Here is a 24,954-nt window from a genome sequence, read left to right as displayed (position 1 = left end):
GGGAGGAACTCTAGCCGTGGCAAGCTGTGCAATTCTAAGTCACTGCTCAGAGCAGAAATACAGCATTTCTGACACATGGCTGGTACTTTGGCTCATTTCAAAAATTAGCTTTGAGGAATAATTACATATACACGCTCTTTTTTGAAGAACCTGATTTCATGCTTGTATTTCTAAGCTATCATTATTTTCACATTAAATCTCTGCCATAATGAACTGTTTAAGGGGGTGGGGAAGGGAAAGTTGGGAGTTCGAGATTTGCAGATACTAACGACTATATATAAAATAGATAAACCACAGATTTCTTCTGTATAGCACAGGAAACTATATTCAATATCCTGTAGTAACCTACAATGGAAAAGAATATGAAAACGAACATATGTACGTATATGTATGACTGAAACATTATGCTACACACCAGAAACTGACACAACATTTTAATCTGACTATACTTCAGTTAAAAAAAAAACTATTTAATGAAATTGGTCTATGGGATTTTGGTGGTTATTTTTATGTAGATATCTTTGGATAACTCTGCCTTTTCCTAACTTACGATACAATTTAGAGCATAATGTTCTTCAGAACTCAAATTCTTTGGTGGTTTCAAATTGTTGATGTAAGGACATTTTGAAAAAAGTGTGTTGCTCTGCTACTAATGAAGTTTTGTGGTAACAGCATTTTTTTGTGTTAGAGTATTTAGGGTTTTCTATATATAAGATCGTGCCACCTGCAAACAGAGACAGTTTTACTTTTTTCTTTCTAATTTGGATGTCTTTTTTTTTTTTTTTCTTGCCTGATTGTTCTGGCTAGGACTTTTAGTACTATGTTGAATAGGAGAGTGGGCCCTCTTGTCTTCTGATCTTGGAGGAAACACTTTCAACCTTTCATTATTGAGTATGATATTAGCTGTAGGCTTGTTATTTAATGGCCTTTATGACCTTGAAGTACATTCCTCCGAACCAATTTGTTAAGAGCTTTTATCAAGAAAACACGCTGAATTTTTTCAAATACATTTTCCTGCATCTGTTGAGTTAATTGTATGACTTTAATCTTACACCCTGTTAATGTGATACATCACATTTGATGATTTGCATGTGCTGAACTATCCCTGCACTCCTGAGATCAGTCCCACTAGCTCGTGGTGTGTGATTTTTTCATTGAATTTGATTTGCTAGTATTTTGTTGAGGATTTTTGATCTCTATGTATCAATGATATTAGCCTGCAGTTTTCTTTTCTTGAGGTATCCTTATCTAGCTACGGGGTCAGGGTAATTCTGGCCGTGAACAGTGGGATGGGAGCAGCCCTTTCTCTCTAACTTTCTGGAAGAGTTTGAAAATCATTGGCATTGATTCTTCTTTAAATGGTTGGTAAAATTCACCAGTGAAAACATCTCGTTCTGGGCTTTTCTTTGTTGGAAAGTTTCTCATCACGGATTCAGTCTACGTAATAGTAATTGGTTTGTTCAGGTTTTCTATTTCTTCGTGATTCAGTCTTAGTCGATTGTATGTTTCTAGTAATTTATCCATTTCTTCTTGGTTGTTTTATTTCTTGCATATAATTGTTCATAGTAGTCTCATGACCCTTTTCATTTCTGTGGCAGCAGCTGAAATGTCTGCTCTTTCATTAATACTTTTATTTATTTGAGCCCTTTCTCTTTTTTTCTTTGTCTAGCTAAAGATTGATCAATTTTTTTTATCTTTTCAAATAACCAACTCTTAATTTTGTTAATCTCTTCTTTTATAATCTTTTTCTTCTCATTGTTTTCCTGTTCTCTATTTTATTTATTTCTGATTTAATCTTTATAATTTCCTCTTCATGTCAACTTTGGGCTTACGTTTTTCTTCTTTCCCTGGTTCCTTGAGGTATATGTAATGTTAGGCTGTTTATTTGAGAACTCCCTTTTTTTGCTGACGCATTTGTTTACAGCTATAAGCTTTCCTCTTGGAACTGTTTTTGCTGCGTCTCATAAGATTTGATATGCTGTGTTTCTACTTCATCTATCTCAAGATATCTTTTAAAATTTCTCTTGTGATTTGTTCTCTGATCCACTGGCTGTTCAGGATTGTATTGTCTTATTTTCACGTACGGGTGAATTTTCCAGATTTCCTCTCATTGTTGATTCCCAGTTTCATACCATGCTGGTCAGAAAAGATACTTGATATAATTTCTGTCTTCTTGAATTTTTTTGAAACTTGTTTTGTGACCTAACATATAATCTATACTAGAAAATGTTCTGTGTACACATGAGAGGAGCGTGTATTCCGTTGCTGTTGGGTGAAGTGTTGTATGTCCGTGGGGCTCATTTCGTCTATAGTATCGTTCAAATCGACTGCTCCCTTATTGATTCTTGGTCTGGATGATCTATCCGTTGTTAAGAGTCAGGTATTAAAGTCTTCACCTATTACTGTATTCCTGTTTATTTCTCCTGTTAGTTCTGTTAAGTATTTGCTTTATATATTAAGGTGCTCTGATGTTGCATGAATATTTACAATTGTTTTATCTTCTTGATAAATTGACCTCTTTATCGTCATAAAATGACCTGCTTTGTCTCTTGTGAACATTTAAGTTTTAAGTCTACAAGGTAGATTTTAATATTTGTTTTTACAACTAGAGAAACAAACTCAAGGAGGTGAAGTGGCTTGCCCAAGATTATGCAGCTGCTGATTGGCACAATGGCTCTGCACTGATGTGGTCATTGATAAGTGACTTACTTTAGTAAAGCCCCTGATTTTGTAGGGACCAGATGAACAGGAAGATCCACATTCTAAAAATTGAGCAAATAGCCTATCCTTATGAATAATTGGGGCATATTCATATTTAGCCAGACAGGGAATCACTGTTATAGAGAATAATGTATGGTGTTATATTAATAAGGTGCATGATATCTAGGCTTATTATTGTAAGTCGGTAGTTAACTCATCATGTTGAAATAAGTTTAGGATCCTATCCCTTAAGCTCTGAAGATTGTGCCTGACATTTTACCTTATTTATCATTTCTTTCTGTTTAGCAGACTCTAGGCATTCTTTCATTTCTCTCTTCCGCCCCCTCTCTCCTCCCCATTTGTCCCCACTTCCCTTCTCTCCCTCCTTCCCCTTCCTGCTTCCCCTCCTTACTTCTCTTCCTCCCTCTCTCAAATGCAAATGAGCCAAATAATGGCATTACTAAATCATTACCACCTTATCTCCACATCAACAGTTAATATATTTGTATCCAGATAGGGTAATAAACTTGATTCTGGGAAGCTTGGAGTAGGAGAATATTAGGATTGAGTTTATTGTTCATTCATTCATGATTGCATTCATTCAAGAATTTATTTGTTCACTAAATATTTGTTGGGCACTAATTATTTACCAGGTATTGCAGTAAACTCTAGAGACATAATGGTGGACAAAAGAAGACGGTATTTCTGCCCTCCTTTATTATGATAAGGAAGATAAAAATTATTTCAATAAATATATGTATGTGTTTAAAATTGGATTAGTGAAAAGCGCTCTCAAAATAAAACGTTTAATTCTGTAAGATCTTAAAGATTAGAAGAAATCTTGAAATCAAGTGCTGAGGAATCTAGAAAGTCAGTATGGACTCCTCTTCTCTCTTCTAGGTGGAAGGATGGAGAAGTTCTGTTGTGGATTAATGGGATTTGCTGAACTAAATGGGCCCTGATAATATTTAACACTAAGCAGGCAATGAAACTTAACTGCCAATATAAAAAGGAGAACTCCATTCCCAGATGTTTCCAGTCTTTTCAAGTAGAGCCAGCCTTCCTTACTTTATACCTACGTTTCTTTTTTGTTGTTGTTGTTATATATGTATTTTTATTGAAGTCTAGTCAGTTTACAGTGTTGTGTCAGTTTCCCTACAGCACAATGCTTCAGCCATACATACACATGCATATATTCGTTTTCATATTCTTTTCCTACATGCTTCTTTTATCTGTGTTGTCAGCTACACCATACCTGTCCACATAATGTATGTACATGTCTGTTATGTTTCTGAGTCTCTCATTCAGATTGGAAGAGGGATAATGGAATACTCACCTGTATTTCTAGGGAAATGTCACCCTGAAAGCACCAGATGACAACGAAGTTACAAGCTAGCCCGTTTAAACAAAGCTCTTTGGAACTTTGCTGTTTAGGAATAAGATGAATTCTCGTAAAGAAACAGTGACTTGTCCCAGGTGTACTGATGCTTTGAAATACATGATGCTGCCAAGTATAACTGAAGAGTATTAGGACAAGACAGAGATTTATCTCTTTTTTTTTAAATGTACGCAGTTCATGTCACGGTACAAGGACACAACTTTCTATTATACTGCAAGGCCACTTATTGTGGTCCATTCAGAAATAAAAAGTAGTGCAAAGCGGGCGGCGGTGTTATTGTGTGTCTTTGAAATGGGAACAGTTAGGGGGCTACACCGTGTGCTAAGCCAGTTCAGCTTCTCAGTACCGACGTCACCTACGTGGTCCCTCTCCCCTGTTCAGCAGGGTCAGGCTGTCATATACAGTCTTCATCTCCATCTCCAGGTGTCCACGTGGGACATGTGAGCTCCTTACCTGAAAGAAAGTATGGAATTCTCTCACCTGAAATCCATTGACAGGCCACTCACATTACCAAAACCCCAAAGTTTCCTTTTTCCCCCCTCATGTATTTGTGTGTTTTTATTTCAGCCTGTCTCTGGGTGATTTGGACTGGACAGCCTCCGTGTCTCAGAGCATGCGATCCACGCTCTCATTCTCAGTGGTGCTGGTTTTGCAGTCAGTCTGAGCCTCAGTGCCACCTACAGTGGGTTAGAGACTGTGTGGCGTTCTCTGTCACAGACGGCTTCACAGGGCTATGCCAAGTGTTGACTGAGGCAGCCCTCAGGCATCTCCTTTTCAGGATCTTGGAGAAAAAAAAAAACAAAACCCTACTACTGCTCTTTGTGGCAGCATCAGAAACCAGTTCTTGCTGGCCTCTCACAGTCCCTGACCACCTGTGTGACACTGAGCAAGTCACCCTACTTAGCTAAGCTTCAGTTTCCACGTAGGTCACGTGGAGATGTTAATATCTACCATCGTGAAGCTCTTGTGAGGATTATGAAATGCATATAGATAAAGAATCCAGCACTTTGGTTGGTACATGGTGGACATCTGCTTAAACAGTCCCTTCAGTAATTCATAATTATTATGATCATATTGATTCTGATTATTGTATCTAACAAGTTCCACACTCGTCTTGAGTTTGAGTAAATGCAGCCAAGGAAAGCCCCAAAGCACAGCATTGCCCTTGTCAACCTTTGTAAGTCTTACTCTGACCCTTGCTTTTATTTTCCAAGTAAGTTTTGTTATCTGTAGGGCTGTCTCCTTCCTCATAGAATGTCTCAGCCAGCTGTGCTTGTACAGATACAAAGTACAAATTAATTTCTTTTACTTCTGCCAAACAGGAAAAGAACGAATAGCGAGCTTCGAAATCCAAAGAGGGAGATTTAGAAGTCTTTGGGCGTCAGTACTTGGGAGAAGTAAAGGGATAGTTCACTTTTAAATATAATCCGTTTATGGTCTTGTTAACATTTAAACAGGTCCAGACAGGACAGTCATCACCTGCTGACCATCTAAGGCCTCTGTGGTCAGTGTAGGAAAAAGGTCCCTGTGGGTGTGTGGGAGCCGGCATCTCTTCTTAGACGTGGTCAGCATGCTTTAGGAAGCAGAAAATGTACGTGTGATTGTTGTCATCTTACTGAATTCCAATTGAAGATCAAATATAAACATCCTCCTGTTAGGATGCTGATGGAATAAAACCTCTACTTCCTTGCCAACAATTTCATTCTGAAGTCTTATTAAAGAGGTCAGTATAGATTGATGCATTTCAGCAGCTTGAGATGTTGAATCGAAATGTACTATGTCACAGATCCAGGTTATGCTGTGTGCTGGCCAGTATTTTGGTAGGTGTCCATATGGTGTTTTTAAGAGCTTAGAAGGAAAAAGCACTGTGTTTCTCCGCTCGTAGAGTGAAAATTGATGACACTTCAGAGTACGTTGGTAGGTTAAAAATGCCTTTCACAGAGGACATGGTGATGAGATGGGGGTCTGAGCTCATGATGGATAGTGGGGATGTCTGGGGTGGGTTCCTCAAGCTCACGGAACAGGCCACGTAGCTTCGTCGTGCTGTGATTTCTCATCTGTACCATATTGGGACACCTGATGAGTGACGACAGAGATCTCCGTGCAGGGCTTGTACTGGCATCCCCCTAGCAGCTGTTCTCGTCATAGCACCGTTATCATCATTTGCAAAGTACACCTGGAATATTGTGCTCAGTTAGAGGCACACCCTTTTTTAAGATGGACATTTAGCCACCAGGCAACCAAAATGTGAGTGACACGTACACCATGGAGTGCGAAGAACCAGTGGAAGGAAGACATGGAGGGAGGAGGGGCACACCTCCCTGAGGAAGGGAGGCTCGGAGAGGCGGGGTGGTGATATGTGTTGAACAGGGTAGCTATTTTCACATCACTACAGAATTTGCTCTTGAGAGAGCAGACTGTGCTGCCCTAGGGGCAAAACTAGACTAATGGTCAAAGATGCCAAAAGGCAATTTTGGACTGAAATTAAAAAAAAAAAAAAAAAAAAGGAAAAGAAAAGTTCATAGCAATTACAGCTCGTAACAAGGCCGGTCGGTTGCTGTATGCTGTAAAGCCATTTTCCAGGAAAGAAGGAATTCTTGCATTGGGCCAGGGATGGGATGATATGATTTCTAAGGAGCTCTGGGTTGATGGTTACTCAGCACCAGCAAAACATATGTAGGACCTTGGTTTAAGGACAGTTAGGAATTCACTGGTTTACATGAGGATGAAGATCCCATATGCGTGTACCTCTGAGAACAATGCTGTTTAAGAAAAGATGGAAATCACATCCCTGCTAAGATTTTAAGTAGAATGATGTGTGTGTTTTGCTGATAGCCTGTTGCCCTGCTGCTAGCCATCTTTCTTGTCTCAGATTTTCCTCCCAGAAATACAGTTTACAGTTGTGTCTACCACATTTTCTCATCTATCTAAAGAATCTGGAACCCCCAGAGGCTTTTGGAACCTCCTTAATGCTTTCAGAAGCATCACAACAGAAGAAAACATATGTGTGCATGTGTCTGTGCCTGTGGGTGGTGGTGGTGGTAAATGATGAAGCTATGAAATATTTTAGGTGATCCTCACAGTGTTTCAAATTAGGAAAATATTCTTGTGACATTCTAGTAAGGTTTAGTCATTACTGCTTATTGAGGGAAAAGCAAAGAGCATTACAAAGGCTCCGTGGTGTCACTGTATACACATTTAATTCGAACCACTGTCCTCTTTTGATGTTTTCTTGAGTTTCATCTAGTGCTGTGGAAGCGGGGGTTGGTCTTCCAGTGTGGAAATACACTGTTGGATATGATCTTCATTGAACATTCGTTAGTCCCACGTGACCATAGACAAGCACCAGCAGGTGTGTGTAGAACCCCTGGGACTTCATGCAAATATTATTTGTGACCTTCACATATATATCTGGACCTTAAGACTTCCATCCTTAGAAAGTAGTGACTTAGATATAAAGGGTGCATCTTGATACTGAGTAAGAGAAATGAAAATAGTGAACTCTACAGTTTTTTCCCCCATAGTAAAGAGAAATACTTTTTTTTTTTTTTTTTTTTACATTTTTCATTTTCTCTTTCTCTAGTCTCTGTTTTCTCCTTCTGAGATTCCCAGTAGGTAGATCTCGGATCGCCCACATCTACCTGCCATGCATGACTCTGAATTAAAACTCACAGATTTTTTTTTCTTTCAAATTAGTAGTATTTCTTTTACTCTAAAGAAAGTTTTATTAGCATTATATTTTGGCAATTGTATTTTCAGTTTCTAGGAGCTCTTCCTGATGCTTCGACTCCTTGTTTTCCGTAGTCATGTGTCCTCTTTTGGAACGTCGTTTTCTGTTGAAAGGACGTCAGTTTATTTCACAAGTCCTCTTCTGTTCTCATCTGTTTCCTTTTATGAGGAGGTGTGTCTGCTTTGGTCTTCTTCACATGGATGGTTTACTTTATACACCTGCTGATCTTGGTAGTCAATTCGTATTTGTAAATAAATGGCTGGTTTGATCAGGTCAAGTCACTGATCGAGGAGTCTGACCTGTTGTGGGTTTCCTCAGCACTGCTCTGAGATTGTCTCCACAGCCCGCTTCCTCCCTGAATAGCGCGAGGTGGGCAGACAACTGGACGTGCTGATCAGACAGCCCCGCTCTTTAGGACGGTGGGCTGGGACCTTTCACAGGTCGCCGAGGCTCATCTGAGGCATAAGCACTTTAGATTATTTCACTCCTGGAAGGAAATGATAGAACCACAACTTAGCGTCTTTTCTTTTTTCCTCCATTTGCAGAGGTGCCTACGGCTGTCTGGGGTTCTGTTCTGGTTTTCTCTTCAGCCCAGTGTCTAAACTCGGCATCCAGGCAGCCCCTGAGGTGTCCAGGGAGCCTTCATCCAGCACTGTCTTGCATGCAGTCACCAGACCAGTGGTAGACGGGTGAAGACTGGTCTGCTGGTTTCAGGAGGGTCCTACTCTGAGCTTCCTGACTGAGCCTGCAGATTCTCCAGTGTGTAGGTCCTCAGCCTCGCCGCACATTAGATTACCTGAGAGTTTCTAAACGTCCAAGTAAAGGGGCCACACCACAGACCTACTGAGTCAGTCATCTTGAAAGCTCCCCAATGTGATGGCAGTAAACAGCCAAAGCTGAGAGAGAGTACTCCAGGGTCTGGCCTGACTGGGCACGAGAGCCTTCTGGAGGGCTTGTTAAAACAGATCTTTGGGTCCCATCCCTGGAGTTTCTAACTTAGTGGGTCTGGGGCGAGGCCTGAGGATTTGCAGTTCTCACAGGTACCTTGGTCACGCTGATGCTGCAGGGGTGAGGACCACCCCGTGACGTCACAGCTCCAGGACATCAGTGAGGAGATGGGCTCTCTCCTCTGCACGCCCACATGGAAAACTTGTTTCTCCATTTGGTTTTCTGGATGTGCAGACCCTCACCTACCTCCTAACTTCTGTACATTTTCCAAAATTCCTGGCACTCTGGCGGCATGCTTTCCTATTTGCAGTGCCATTAGAGATTTTTACTGTTCCTTCCTTTTATAGTTACTTATATGAGAGTCAAGTAAGGCAGGAAGGGCAAATGTGCCACCTTAAACTGGAGCTCTTCTTTTACCGATACTGAGGTTTTAACTGCCTATATGATTTTCAACCTCATCTTTAAAATTTAAAAGCACATCATGAATACCTTGTTTTCTGAAATTCTCTCTCATAATTTGTAGTGTCTAGTATTGTGCATGTGGCTGAACTATAATTTATTACACCAGTTCTCCTTTGTGGAACATAAGTTAATTCTACTAGGTGCTCTTCTTCTTAATGTTATAATTTGTATATGATCAAAGCTGTATCGCTAAATGCAGGTATGATTATGTATGTGTGGAAATAGGTATATGGCTCTTCCGTCCAGTATAATATATAATGTTAAGTGCCAATTAATTAAAATCAAGTGAAACTGAGAAGTTTCATTTTCAGTCTCTCGGTTGCTCCAGGCATGTACCATGTGCGCAGGAGCCGTGGGTTTCTGCCACACCAGACACTGCAAGTATACGGCACATTTTCATCATCTCAGAAAAGTCTGATACCACGAATCCATTAAAAAACCCACAGAAGTTGTGAGTAGCTACAACTTAGAAATATTAAACTTTTTGAAATGGTTTTATAGGAAAGGTGCCTACTTCACACTTGGCTTACATCATGGTGACATCCTGTGCAGTTCAGAGGTGACACGGACCTTTGGACATTTTTTTTCTAATGTAAAATGAATGGATTAAAAGCAAAAAGAACTTACTATGTAAAGAGCATTAGAATCATTGTATTCACTATAGGCCAGCCTTTGAGCCAATAAGACAGCGATGCAGGATGGCTCTTTTATAAGATGTGACTATTTTTCTTCTCTTAAATACCATCCCTTGTGAGATTCACCATTACATTAATAAGAATAGTAAAATTCTACAAGGAATGTAGTCACCTCTTGGTAGGTAGATCCTGATTTCAGAAATGCTAAACACATGAAAGGAACACCAAGTGCATTAGAATGGAAGAAATACAGTTTTGGTTTTTTTTTTTTTAGTTATTTTCTTAATTACAAAGGCATCCATGATTTTATAGTTCCTAAGCGAGCAAATCAAAAAGAAGCAAAATTCAGCGTTATCAGATTAGTAGCTCCCAGTCTTACCGGTGAAGACCTACCTGCTTGGTTCATTTTGCTGAACACAGCCGTTAGGGTGTTTCTGACGTGGTGTACAAAGTGAAGCTGTTTGTGAAGTGTGTGTGTATGTGTGTGTATGCATAACCTCTGGCCCAAAAGGTAGAGAGTGGGAACACGTATCTGCATTATCCTGGCCATGACCAAGATTTCCATGTGAATCAACAGGTATCTTTGGAATCTAGAGTTTTAGATACAGAGAATTTGGGGAGAAATATTTTAGCAGTAAATGCGATCCTTGATTAGATTTTTGCTCTGTAGCATTGAAAGGACGTCAGAAGAAATAATATGCAAGAGCCTGGTAAATTGAACACACTGGCTTCCATCCCTCACCTGTATTAAGCTGACTTGGTAATTAAATGAGCCCAGAGCCCAGGAGCCGCTCAACCCTTTGACCACGAGGCAGGCACAGTTGTGAAGTTTGGGAAGAGGTTGGCCCACACTCAGCTTGCAACTCAAAGTAACAGCAAGGAGCAATTACCAGAAAACTGATTCTCTTGATGGGTTCCTAAAGATGAAGCATTTTCTTAAAAACTAAATGAGTGCCTAGGTCCCTCAGGGCCCTGTGTGTTGGTTGAGGCTCTGCTCAAAAACTCACATCGAATAACATTTACCTTCCTAGGGTCACAGCCGCTTTCTTTGAGGTTTCCAATGCTCATTTATTTCCTGCTTGGAAATTGCCCATTAGAGCTAAGAATGCAGTTTCAGTGCCAGCTGTGTGTTATAAATTTTTCGGTGGCAAATCTCCTGGAGGGAGGGTAGTTGGGGTACAAGCTTGTTTACTTGGTTTTCCTTTAGGCTCAAGAAAGGTGCCAACAATGCTGCCATCCCACAAAAACTCTCTTCTCGGCTGGACTTCACTTTATGCTCGATCCTCATTAAGTGAAAATGCCACGTTTGTGGCCTTCTTAGCATTTTTATTGAAGGCTGGAGAGCACTTTGTGAAACCTGATGTGAACGTCAGAAGCCAGGGGCAGAAATCCACCCACAGACCTTCCTGAAGCATTTCCAGAAGACTCCTGTTCTTGTTTGATTGTTGCAGCCCAATGTATTGCAGCTCAGATCCTGAACCTGGCACCCTGTAGTACCACTTGAAGATAAGTTCCTTTCAGGGGGCTTTCAGTCCTGCAAATCCAATACCTCTGTCTTTAGGATAGCCTCCAGAGCCTCCCATCTCTCCCTGCTCCCACCTCACTGCAGCTGGTGCCATGATTTTGTATTTATTGTTGCCAAGATTGTCACCACCGTCATCCATGATAGTCACTGCCATTTATTTATTAAATGCTTACTTTGTTCCAGACATGGTGTTGCGTATCTTCAGACATGCTCTCACCTAAATCTATTCACCTGACAGCCACCAATATTATTTCCTCTTGACAAATGAGGGCACGGTGCCTTGGAGAAGTTGCGTAACTTACAAAGGCCCCACAGGTTAGCTGGCCAGTGTCTAAAGAAAAAAATAAAATCCAGTGTAGCTAGTTTAAAGAGAAAGAGACTTATTTGGCTTGCAGAATTCTTGGGAGGACTGAAGAACAGACCGTAGGCTGAGCTTTTAGATATGCTTGCCAGAATCACAGCCCAGCCCTGCACTGGCAAGGTGTGTACTGCTCCCAGAGGAGTATTGTGACTGCCTGCTGAATAAACGGGTTCGTGTTCTAGCTGCTAGACCGAAACCACGCTGCCTCTCAGGTAGGCTGTGCTGATAACAGATGTTTCGTCCCTCTCTCTCCACTCAGTTCGGTTCTGAATTCAGGTCTCCAGCCGGTGCATCTGATTGGCAGAACCTGGATGACACGCAGAGCTGTAGACAGATGTGATACTGGGCAACGTAGTTAAGTCAGTCTCCAGGACTGGGCAGAGCAGCCCATGTCTCTAACTGTTCCACGTATCATTTCCTTGTTTATAACCGTAACAAAGTGAGTGCATTTCTCTTCGTATTATAAATAATTTATTTGCAGTAATCTATCCGTAATAAATCCTACCTACTGTTGATGTGCTCTCAGTGGACATTTGTTATTTTCTTTGCCTGCCCCATATCGGAACCCTATATTTGATCTGCTGTCACTGTCCTGAAATTCTTTTTTTTTTTTTTCTGTTTTAAAATGTACATATATGCACTGTTCATTGTTTGTAAGAACAGTTTAGAGCTTTAGCTTTTTAAGCTTACATAGTTATCAAAGGAATAAAGCCAACCACAAAATAAAAATCAACAATGCAGTAATCCAATCATAAGGGACTCACTGTCCTGAAATTCTTAATAATTTGTGAGCAAGGGGCCCGTCATTCTAATTTTGCACCCCACAAATTAAGTCCCCAGTTCTGCTCTCAATCCCTCTGCAGTAGACCTGCTGCACTGATAGCAGAAGGCTGGGCGCTGGAGTTAGGGCCAGGAGATGCTTCCTAGCATGGGAACATGACCTGGGACTCAGCCCGCTCTTTGAGATGACTAATGAACCATCTGTGAATGCCGAGTCTCTTGGTTCGGTGGTCTGATCTCTCTTGTTTCTTGCCTTTGAACCCTGGAAGAGCAGGATTTTCCGTTACATCTTGTTGATGTCTGCAGCCAAGTTCTGTGGGTCAGTCCCCGTTTTCCTTCTAACTGGAGAAATAATCCAGACATGTTTACTTAGATCTTGCCTGTATAAAAGGAGAGAAAGGGACTCTTCTTGTTGTGGTGTCCCAGTTTTCCCTCTGGGCATGATTCCTAATGCTAATACTACATAGTCTTTATTGGCTATGAACTTAAGTTCTCTTTGCCATGTAAGAATTCAGAATTTACATTTTAATTAGAACAAGGTCTTTTTCTATCCTGTGAAACTGTTCCACATTCTGCCTACCCTTACTCCCACTGCTCCACCCCAGGAATGTGTATCAGTGATTAAAGAAACTAAATGAAAGCTGTTTTGCAAAAAGTCTACCCTGCTAATGCATCTCTGATATCACAGAGTTTTAAAAACCTGTCTTGTTAAATTGACCCACTGTTCTTACCAAAAAAAAAAAAAAAAAGAGGGCATGGTTTGCCATTTTATAGCATATGCTCCTGCTTAACAAAGTTAGCTGAATCAAACCTGTCAAATGCCAAAGTGGAGGGTATTAAATTTCAACAAAATGTCAGGAGAGATGGGGAAACTGGTGAATTTAAGAAAATCTGTCCTAAAGATTGCATTTCATGTTTCTTTCTGCTTAACTTGAGGTGACATATGGAAGTTTAAAAATATAACCTAATGATGTGTCTTTATGGTAAGAAGTTTACATAACCTAATTGCCACAAAACTGTCATTGCTGGTTAATTTATTAGAGTAATAAAAATATGTTGTGCTCTTAGAACTTAGCTGGAATGAATTCTGGCTAACAACACTGATGGGCCCTGAACCACAACTTTTCTATTTTTGACACCTGTTTGAAACCTGAGAAGATGCACATGGTTAAGTATGGGTATAATATTCTTAAAACATTTTCCTCGGAGGCCTGGTGTGGATGCAAGGACATCAGTAAGCTCAGGACAGTGCTGAGAGCCTTCTGTTATGCATGGGAGAAGCCTGTATGTAAAGGGTTGGAGAAAAGAAATAGAGATTAATGTATTAGCTCTCAGATTCCACCCCAAATTATTTTTGGATCTTTTTTTTTTTCTGAAATAACTTTAGATTCACAGAAAATCTGCAGAGATAGCACATAGAGTTCCCTCAGGTTTTTCACCCAGCTCCCCCTAATGTGAACATTTTTTCAAAACCACGATACATTTATCACAACTAAGAAATTAGCATGGTTAAATTCCGATTGGCTAAACTAGTTTTTATTAAGATTCCACCGGTCTTTCCACGAATGGCTTTTTCTGTCTGAGGCTTCAATGCACACATTGCATTTGGCTGTCACACCTTGTTCGTCTCTTTCAACATGACAGTTTCTCTGTCTTTCTTTTGGTTTCATGACCTTGGCACTTGGGAAGAGCACTGGTCAAGCGTACTTAGAAAGTCCTTCAACTTGGGTTTGTCTCATATTTTCTCATGATTAGACTGGTCCACTCAAACATTTAATTTACTTCCTCAAGAAAAAACACAAAATCCAGTAAAGCGGACTCCAAGGAGGGGAAGAGCCAGGCTGTACTGAGATATTTCCATTTGAACAGGTAAAGGCCAATATGATGTAACAGGACTAATTGTCTATTAGTTTACACATTGGTTTCCGTTTATCATAAGGAAATTTTATTTTACAGCAAACTTTCTTCAAAGGAGAATAATACCGAGTAATATGTGCCAGGCACCAAGCTTTATGTATGTTGTCTAATTTTATTATCAAAATGACTCTGTGAATTAGACATTATTATTATTATTATTATTATTATTATTATTATTATTATTATTATTATTACCATCCTTATCTTGGAGTAGAGGAAATTTAAGCTCCAGAAAAGTTTCAAGAAGTTCCCAGTGGCACGACTTGCAACGCCTGTGAAATACATCCTTAAACCTATGTCTTTTTGACTCTAAAATCCATGCTATTTATTCGTTTAGCCATAAAAATTGAGATCCTCTGTAATTTGTTCCTCCTTCTCTGAGAGGAGCCCATATAAAATATTGTAATCAAGATCTATTCCAGAGATTTTTAATTGAGTTATCCCAAATACTGATATTGTATTGATGAAAACTTCTATGGAAAGCTTCCTTTCATCGATATTGATAAAAACATACTCTAAAACACTTCCTTTATCTCCCAGCCCTAGTCATCTTCTTCTTCCTCCTCCAGTTCCCCTTCTCTTCCTTCGTCTCCTTCTTTTTCTCCTCCTCCTCCTTCTTCTGCCATCCTCCCCCCCCTCCCCCCTCCCATCTCTTCCTCTCTCTCTCTCTCTCTGTATGCACACATGTGCATTATTTGTGTATTTATATCCATGTACCTATAATCTATCTACTATCTACATAGTTACCTAAGAATATAATACTGAATATGAGATCTATGAAGAATCATGTTTTCAAAACTAATCTCATTAATTAGTGAAATTTCCTTGCATCAGCACCAAGACGATATTGGTTGAAGTCCAGATTTTTTGCACACTTTTAATACGAGTCAGTAGAAGAAAGAACTTAATATCTTAGAAGTTTATTCATCTACAGTGTTGACATGGTGCATCCTACTAAATTGGATGATCTGGATGACAACACATTAGTAAAACTGTAACCTCTAATAGTTTTAAGCATTAACTTGGATGTATCAAATCTTGTGCTGTTCCCTTGGTCTATTGTTAGAACCAGTGCACTGAATTGAGAGTTCCATATTGTCTAGTTCAAGAATTCAGTTTTACAGATAAGTAATTAATATTTTCAGAGTCATTGAGCTGGTTAATGACAGAATCAGGGCTGGAACATTGTGTTATAAATCCCCTCCTTCTTGATATTGTATGATTCTGAAAAAAAAAAGATATTGGTAAAAAATAAAACTTTCTATTTATTCTGCACATGTGATTTTAAGGGAGGAATTATCCAAGGCCGATAGTACACCACATAGGTATTATATATAATTTTATTTCCATTTTTACCAAAAGTACAGCAAAATTAGTATATTTTTATTAGCATAGTTAATAAACATGTCACCATTGAAGACAAATAAGAATTTAAGGACGGCCAGAGATTTGGTGATACATTGAAATTTATGGTTTTTGATTGGCACTGAAAATATTTTTGAAAATCTAAGACGTCATCTGATTTTGTGGAGGATGTTACATGGCATAAGACTGATTAAGTGCATAATGGCCAATGTGTCTCGTGTTATCTATCTTCTAGAGTTAAAATAATCAAGAATATTGCTTATTTCTATAAGACAGCTTTGGGCCAACAAAAATGTGATTTGTATAATACAGAGTCAGAATCACAAGCAAATTATGTGTCTCAGTTTGAAAAATATGGATAGGCTATAAATAATAAATTTGTGGGGAAATTCATCTTTGAATGGTTATTTTTAACATGTTAGCAGACTAATTTTTAAAGTCCTTTACTGTTGACATCACTGATGAATGTTGTTTTGAAAATCTTTTCTGCTGAATCTTCCTGAAATACTTTTTACAAGTTGGAATCAAGGGAAGGCAACTAATCTATGTGTCATATATAGATACGCTGTGCACGTAATAAAATGACTTTAGAAGAATGTGTGTTGAAACACAGTTTCCCACTATCTCAAATCCTCCCACGGTTTCTTAGAATTATGGCCAACAAGTTTGCTCCAAGTGGACCAAGACCGATTTTAAATGGAAAGATACATGTTCTAGTTTGAGATCTTAAATCATAGCTCTATTGTCTTTGTGCTAATCAAACTACATTTTGGACTTTGTCTTTACAGGAATGCTATTGGCTTTGTGTACCAGTTTTATAAGGTTTTATTTAGATTAAATCCTTAAAGCTGTTAGGATTTGTCTATTAATATGTCAATTTAATCACGTCTAGTTCATTTTTTAAAAGCATGACATTTAAAGATCTCTAGATATTTTAGTAGTTTATTTATTTAAACTAAGCATTTCTTTATGTAATATTACATGTGACTTTGGACTTCCTAGGTTTAAGTATTAAGTTTAAGCTGTACTGTTCTTTCCTAAAGGAAAACGGTTGACATGAAAGAGGGAGCATTAGGAAGATGGATTCTGTGTGGTATAGATACTCTGTACCCTCCACACAGCTAACATACACCAGTGGTTTTAATATGCATGCTTTATGAGTCTGTAAAATCCATTATAGGACTGTGTTTGACAAAAAAATAAAATTTTGACAACGTAAATCTTAGAAAAGTTTTAGGTTGCTTTGATAGCCTCCAGAAAATACATTCTCAACAGAATGAACTAGGAAACATTGGGCTGGGAGAGGCTTGAGTGAGTCCAGCCTCTTGGTTCCCCAGGAGAGATCTGATGGTGTTGGTCCTTTGCCTGTCTTGGTTGAGAAACTGCCAGGACACAGGAGACACCAGGTGGGGGTGAACAAACCTCTTACACCAGCAACCTCAACACAATTAATGTACATTGTCTGGAGGACACTCTGCAAACATGCACGGTCGGAAATTCACAAGACCAGGGACAGAGGGAGCCTAGCAGCCAGTGCCTGCCACAGGATTAGAAAGTGGACATTTTATTTTATTTTAATTACAAAAGATCACATTTGTATTTGTCTATGATATATAAAGATAAAAAGTAAAATATAAAATTTTTCAGCCCTTTCTCCTGCCCTCCAGGGATAACCAGAGTTAATAGACAACTATACAACTTTTTTCTGTGCACACTGCTCTGTTAACCACGCTTTCGGTGTTATATATGTCATGGAATCCTTCAGTGTCATTACTAATAGATCTCACTCAGTTTTTTCAATACTTACCTAATATTGCGTGATATGGACGTGCATAAACTGTTCAGTCTTTATCCCGCTGATGAACCGTTAGGTTCCCTCCAAGTGTTTACTCTTGTATGGAGTGGCATCAATGAAAAGCACTGTCCACCTGTCTTGTTACTCTTTTGCAGTCTTTAGGATATTAGATGAATGGAACTGAATTTTCTGGCTGAATGGTGTATCTCCACTTAAGATATTCATAGAGACCACCATAGTGCTCTCTAAAGAACTGTGTAAATCGTAAACTTACAGCATATTTGATCAATATTAAGTGTTTTTGCCAGTCTGATGGGTAGACACTGTTTTCTCTAATTAACTTGCATTTTGCCCTGACCACTAGTGGATTTAAATATCTCTTCAAGTGCTGATCAGATATTGATATTTATTCTTCTATCAAGTTTTGGCCAATATCGTGCTAGTGTTTCATCTTTTTTAAATGTTTCCTTCTTTTTATTCAGGGAAGGTTCATAACCTTTTGTCCCATATTCACAAAGACTCTCTGAGTTCGTCATGTGTCTTTTCATTTGGCTTATGGTGAATTTCATTACGGAGAAGCTGCCTTTTTTATGTGGTCTATTGAGCTAGTCTTTGGATTCCTTACTTTTAAGTGTTGTGTTTTTCTCATGGTATTTTGCTACCCCAAGGTAATAAAAATATTTTCTGTATGATCACATATTTTCTAAACTGTTGGTATAACCCAGTATTTCCGAAACAAGTTCAGTTGTTTACGTCTTTTGGCAGAATTTTAAAGAGAGGTCAGCCTCTCAGGATGTGTCAGAAATAGTCCAATCACAGGAGCAGAGGGAGTGGACAGTCTAACGTTAGCAAGTGCGTGTAGTGTTTTGGGGTGCCGAACTAGTATTTACTTTCTGGACCGTCTTTAATCTAGAGACAGCTGAATAGTATTAAAAATGTCTTTAAGCTATTGATGTGGCACTACATCACAGTAAGCTCCTTCAGGCTGGGAGTGTCTGTGTGGAAGGCCACGTCACTGTTTAAAATGTTGGCAGAGATTCCAGGGTTAAATAAATCCATAAGGGCCACTTAGGTTAAGTGCAAATTTCAGATGGTGAAAATGATTGTTTGGGGCCCCACTGCATCAAACCACAGGTTGGTAGAAGCTGTCTGGTGGTCTATTTTGGTAGAATAATTTGATCATGAAGGGAGAGCAGCAGAAAGGAAGCAGTTTCAGTTGGGAATGTTCAAGAAATATCCAGTGAAATCCAGGGATTTATGCAGCTTTTGAATATGTATTTCTGTAAGTTACATCCCACCACACAGATGACAGACAGACAGACAGACACACACACACACACACAGGTGCAATAGGTAACCATTATTAAAAGCTAATGATAATGATAAGCACTGCTGTATACGCTTTACTTGACTTAATCTTACTTGATCCTCATGATAAGCGAATCAACAAGACTGCTATTTTTCTCATTTTGTGGGTAAGGAGATGGAAGTGTAACAAGGTACATCACTCACCTAGGCTGGCACAGGTGGAGTGAGGGAGGCGGTTTGGACACTGGCACTTTGATTCCATTGCCCAGGTGCACAGCCACAGCGCAGACCACCAGGCCCCTCCGAACAACTCCAGTCTGAAAAACTGACAGGGAACATTTGCGTAGCACTTCAGGTTTGTCTGAGTTAATTTTGCAAACTTCTTCCCATTTCAGCACGGCACAGTATAAACATTCAGTTAATATTTGTTGACTTAGTAAAAGAACTTTGCTTTCAGATTTTGTGGGTGTGGGGATTCCTAAACTACTGAATGCTGCTAACAAGCTATGATCAATTTTTCTGTTTTCCATTTTGCCACCCAGAACCTTTTCTCCCACCTCTTAAAAAAAAAAAACCCAACCCTCAAACACTAAGGAAAATGTAAAGTAACTATTTCAAACATCAGTAACTAAGACTGTTTCTGTTTGCTTCATAAAGAATTTTTCAAATGAGAAGACCTCTCTCTGTGCGTCGCCCCTACTGAGAAATAAATGAGGAGAGAAAAGTTTTCTGGAGAAAAGTGTTTCCAGAGAATTGTTCATAAGAGACTTTGCAGTAAAGACTTCAAGAATGATCGATGTGCTAGAATTCAGTTAGAAGTATGTGCAGAGTGTGTAAAGATACAGATACACCTGGCAGATATTTGGGAATACCCATCCCGGCTTTTGTGGTGGGGGCTCTTAGCTTATATTTAAAAAAAAAAAAAAAAGAGGAAATAAGAGACCTGTAGCTTTCTAGAAAAGGTTAGAAATGCTCAGCAGCTCTGGCTGGGTTTTGTTCATTCTCCAGTTGACTTCACGGGTGTCTGGGCTGTGGTATGTGAAGGGGCAGCAGGTGTACTACCATTTTGAGAGTAGAAAATCAAGGGAACAGCCTGGAGGATGAAAGAAAAAAAAATCCTATCCTAAGTCAAACGAAGCCCACCATCTCTCTCCTGCACCCTCTGCTATACAAGAGACGGTTCTCTTCCCAGCTCTCAGGATTGGGATGTTGGGCGGGATGGGAGGGAAAACATAAACTCCGTTAGGAAAGACTGCATCTGTGTGGCTCCCCTAGTACAGGGCCTGCCTTGGAGGAATCATTGGATACATGTTCGTTGTTGGCTTAAAAAAGCTCTTCTCTCACTTCGTCCCTGGGCTTTGGCACAGTTATCCTCCGTAATGCGCACTGTCTCAGGAGCCGGAGTTGCCTTCCAGGAGAGAGCTCGTTAAGAGCTGAGATTGTCTCTTATCCGTAGCAATACTGTGGACTTACATTCCTGGCACATGGCCCGAGCTGTCAGTGAAAAGGCGATGGATGAATCAATGGGTAAATAAGTGAAATTGATCACTTATACTTACCACTCAAGGAGCCTTGGACAAACTCTTCACTTTTCTATGAGATCTTAATTATACTAAAGACAAACTGAGAAGGATGTTCCAGTCCACTCCATACCCTCTACCAATTAACACCATCACATAACAGATGAAAACTCCAGACACCCAGCTACATTCTAATAAGTTAAAGATACTAAGATGTGTAGGAAAAAGATACCTTTAAGAATGCATTCTTTATTCCACACTTATAAGGTTAATTTTACAGTTGCCTCTGCAATTAAACCGTTCCATCTCTTTAATTATCTAGTTGACTGCACATCTTTCTAATGAAATGATTCTTGAATTTGGAGAAACTAACCTTTATCAGAATTTGAGAACCACCATAAGTTATCTCCCAGAAAAATACATCTGTATTCTGTAACAATTTTTTCCAGAAAACCTCAGAGCTTTTGCTGAGCCCTTGAAGACTCCCCCAATGTTAAGGAGCTTTATTATAGATGAGGAAATTTCAACACTGCATATTTGATGTTATTATTTGTAATTATTTTTTATACATCATAATATTATAACATGAGGCTAATTTATTGGTGTTTTGTTTAGATGACATGATGGTTGCCTCAAAATATTCTGAGGTGAGGAAGAAGGTTGGATGAAGGTTAGCACTGCCCAATAAAAAGTTTCAATGATAGAAATGTTCAGCTGTTTTGCAGAGCCGCACTGTCCTGTATGGTCCTCACCAGCCACATGCAGCTGTTGAGCCCTTGAAATGTGACTGGTGCCCCTGAGGAACAGAACTTTGTGATGTTATTTAACTTTAATCAATTAACAAGTGGCAAGTAGCTACTACACTGAACAGCACAGAAGCAGATAAATGCAGCTGGCCACACAGTGATGACGCTTAAAGCTGGGTGATGGGAATATGACTGTCACTTAAACTGTTGTCTTGTTGATGGGTTTGAAATAGTCCGCAATAAGCCAGTAACAGAAGGACAAACACTGTTAAGATTTTACGTGGACGAGGTCTCTAAGATAGTCAAAGTCATAGAAACAGAGTAGGATGGTAGTTGCTGGGGGCTGAGGGTTGGGGAAATGGGGAATTCACATTTAACAGTTTAAAAAGTTTCAGTTATACAAGATGAGTAAATTCTAAAACTCTGCTCTACAACATTGGGCCTATAGTTAACAAAACTATTGTACACTTAAAAATATATTAAAAGGGTATATCTCGTATTAAATGTTCTTATGACAATAAAAATAATAATAGTTTTCTAAAATTGAAAAAATACTAAGAATATTGAAGGTAATCCCCCTTGAATAGACAAAAGGAGAGGGAAAAAATTAAGTCTTTAAACCTGATTTCTTTTGATGTTCACACACACAGAGCTCCCTCTGAAGGATGAGGAGAGGTTGGTTGGATTCTTGGCCGCCTGTCCTTAGAAGAGGTTGCCAGGAGACTGAAGCAAAGGGGTGCATGGTGGGGCTGGTTGGCTCGGGGTCTCCACAGAGTTGCTTGAGTGGAAAATGGAAGCTTGGTCTGTCAAAGTGCAGAGAAGGCCTGTGTGACCAGTGTGCAGAGTGAGCGTGGAACTGTGATTTAGAACCGAGCCCTGGGGTTACCACTCCTATTATGTAGAATAGACAGAAACATAACGCTATAAATGCCATGAATAGGATTAGATCCTTGCAAGTCACGTGACAGTGAAGAGGGCTGGGAAGGAGCACGACCTGGCGTGAAAGGTGATGGAGGACGCATGGAATCAGAGTGATACTAAATGGTTCTTTACCCGGCGAGGAAAGAGCATGGTTCAGAATAAGCAGAAGTATTACTGATATGGAATCGTTCACTTACAGGTTTAAAGACTATGACCCAAATAGAGGATTTAAAAGCTCAGGCTATAAGCAGTAGAAGCAATGGAGGATAAATGGGTGTGTGCTGGACTAGGAGATGGGGGGGCTTTGATTTTGCACCCCCTTGGATCTGATGCGTGTGTAAATAACTTTGAGAAAGTCTCTGATGAGATATGTCCTTGTGCCATAACAATGTACTGGCCAAGCTTTTCAGGTTGGCCCTAGAGGCTAGAGCTCTTCCTGGCAGGGAAGGGGAGCTGAGCCATGTGGCTCTGATATTTGTCATCATTGGTCACTTGTAGGCTCCACTTCCTCCTTCTCTCCTTCTTTGTCCCTTCCTTTCTCTTCAGTGTCTTAGATCAAGTATATACAAACGAAGTATTTTTTAAAATTTGCTCAGGAAGGCTGAGATTAGATTGACTGAACAGCTCTTCACTGTAGGTGTGACAATATGAAAAAGGAAATGAAATGGAAACCTCATATGCAGCCAGATAATATATCTCATTAATAATATTAATGGATTAATGTGCCTTGAAAATGCACATACTCTACTGTGTGTTTGTATATATATTGTCTTAGTTGATCTGCATGCCAGATTTATGAAATAAAAACTATTCTAATTTAATGGAAGAGAAAAAAGAGGTTTTGATCTAAAGTACAAAGCTAAATATAATAAGACAGACTGAGCTTGAATATTCGGCTACTCCAAAGCTCACGCCCTGAGGCACTTCGGTATGCTTTTTTATTTCATCTTTAGCTTAGAGACTCCTAGAGGGTATCACTGTACCTACCCCCTGACCTGTCACCAAGTGTCAAAGGACATTTTTCCTTTTGTAAAGAGTATGCTGGATGTTGACTCACTCCCTTTAAAATAAAGTCCATCCCCTCCCACAGAGACATGGCCTCATCCTAAGAGCACAACCGGTCAACCATGTTGAAATACATCTCTGTGCAAAATAAATGCACTGTGCAGCCAAGCCACCTGTAGACTGTCCCCCTCACCCCTAGCCCCCTGACCTGGGTGCCTCTCTTGCCTTATCTGTGTAGGAGGGCACAAGTTCCCTGCATATTCTTTGCTTCATCCTGAGTCCTTACGATGACTGTCCTGTTGTGATGGTACGGCGGGTAGTGATGGCTTCCACTTATTGGGTACCTCATGCATCTGAAGCACTACACTCAGTGCTTGACACAGTGACAGTCATCCTCACAGTAGACATTGTGGTCTCCGTTTTGCAGTTGTAGAAACGGAAGATCTGAAAGATGAAATGATTTGCCTAAGTTCACTCAGCCTGGCAAATGCTAATCCTGGGATTTGAACCCAGCCCTGCCTCGTATCAAAGGTCACATTTCTTCTACTGGAAAAGACTAAGACTATGTACAGGAGAGGTTGAGAGTCCCCCTCAATCTGCCGTTTGGGTACAAGCATGTGTCTTTCAGCATCTTCTCTTGTTCTGAGGGTTTGTGAAGTCGGGTAAAGATCTATTTATTTTTGAGCCAATGACATTTTCATATCTTTCCTTTGAACCCCGTCTTAATTCACCCTCACATTCAATAAAGCCCATTTCTTTTTCCCCTTGTACAATCTTGAGAACAATTGATCTCTTGTCACATCGTGTTACACCCACACAGCCAGTTTATTTCCGCCACATTACCCAGTCTCGCGTTCTGGTCTGGTGTGATAAGCGTGTGTTCACCCTCACACTTACATAGCACCGTGTTGTCAAAAGTTTCCACATTACTTACAGCTTGATTGAACTCACCTCTAGACACTCTTTATTTCCTAATTTTCAAAAGTCAGATTTCTTTTTGTCAAGAGCATTGCATGCCCTGAACAGAAAGGTTAGTGACTCAGCATTGCTCCTGAAATTTCCCCCCAGCAGTCGCAATGCAGCTCAGTTCTCAACTCCCCAGGTTAGAAGCTGGTACTTGTGAATGCAGTTGGTAAAAAGCTGGTACACTTGGGTTCCAAACAGAGGGATATAGAACATTGGAGCATGTCATTAAGAAAACGAAAGAGAAAGGAATGTATAAGGTCTAGAATTTTGATAAGCTACAGCAAAGGTTATCTGGTTTTTCATGAAATGATAAAAGTTGCTTTCCATTGCCCGGGTGATAGTTCATACTCTCAATAGTAAATTAAGTTCCTGAAGAGGTAAAATTTTGCAGAAGGATGTTTTTACATAATAGAGCAGTAGAATAATGCAGACCTGATTCCATTAATATTAGACTGTGTTTCAGAGGATGTGTTTTGTGTGGTCCTTGGACCACTTGTATCAAACTGACCTAGGACATTTGCTTAAAATGTAGACTTCTGGACTCAAACTTAATGAATCAGACCTCAAGCCAAAAAAAAAAAAAAGAAAAGAAAAAGAAAAATCACTTACAAGGTAATTAAATGAGGTGAACTGTATAAAATTGGCAAGGATTGAGCTCTCAGTATTTCTTATGCATTACTGAAATTGTGTCCTTTGCCTCTCTTTTTGTATTCTGCCACTTTCCTCCTTCAGGCTTTTTTCTCAGTATTGTTTCACATTTGCTCTGTAGAAAGAATGCATTCAACACTTTCACACTGTGGCGCACGCGCGCGCGCACACACACACACACACACACACAGTGGTTTCACAGGTTACCCCTCCCAGGAGCTGC

At 39.7% G+C, this 24,954-nt stretch overlaps 1 protein-coding gene across 3 annotated transcripts in view; it reads left to right on the top strand.

The window, feature by feature from the left end:
* Nucleotides 1-24,954, top strand: part of GABRB2 (gamma-aminobutyric acid type A receptor subunit beta2) — a 202,101-nt gene that overhangs the window by 98,599 nt on the left and 78,548 nt on the right. The window lies entirely within an intron of this gene.

Source organism: Camelus dromedarius, chromosome 27 (assembly GCF_036321535.1).
Source record: "Camelus dromedarius isolate mCamDro1 chromosome 27, mCamDro1.pat, whole genome shotgun sequence".
Lineage (NCBI taxonomy): Eukaryota > Metazoa > Chordata > Mammalia > Artiodactyla > Camelidae > Camelus > Camelus dromedarius.
This window is presented reverse-complemented; position numbering and strand designations above follow the sequence as displayed.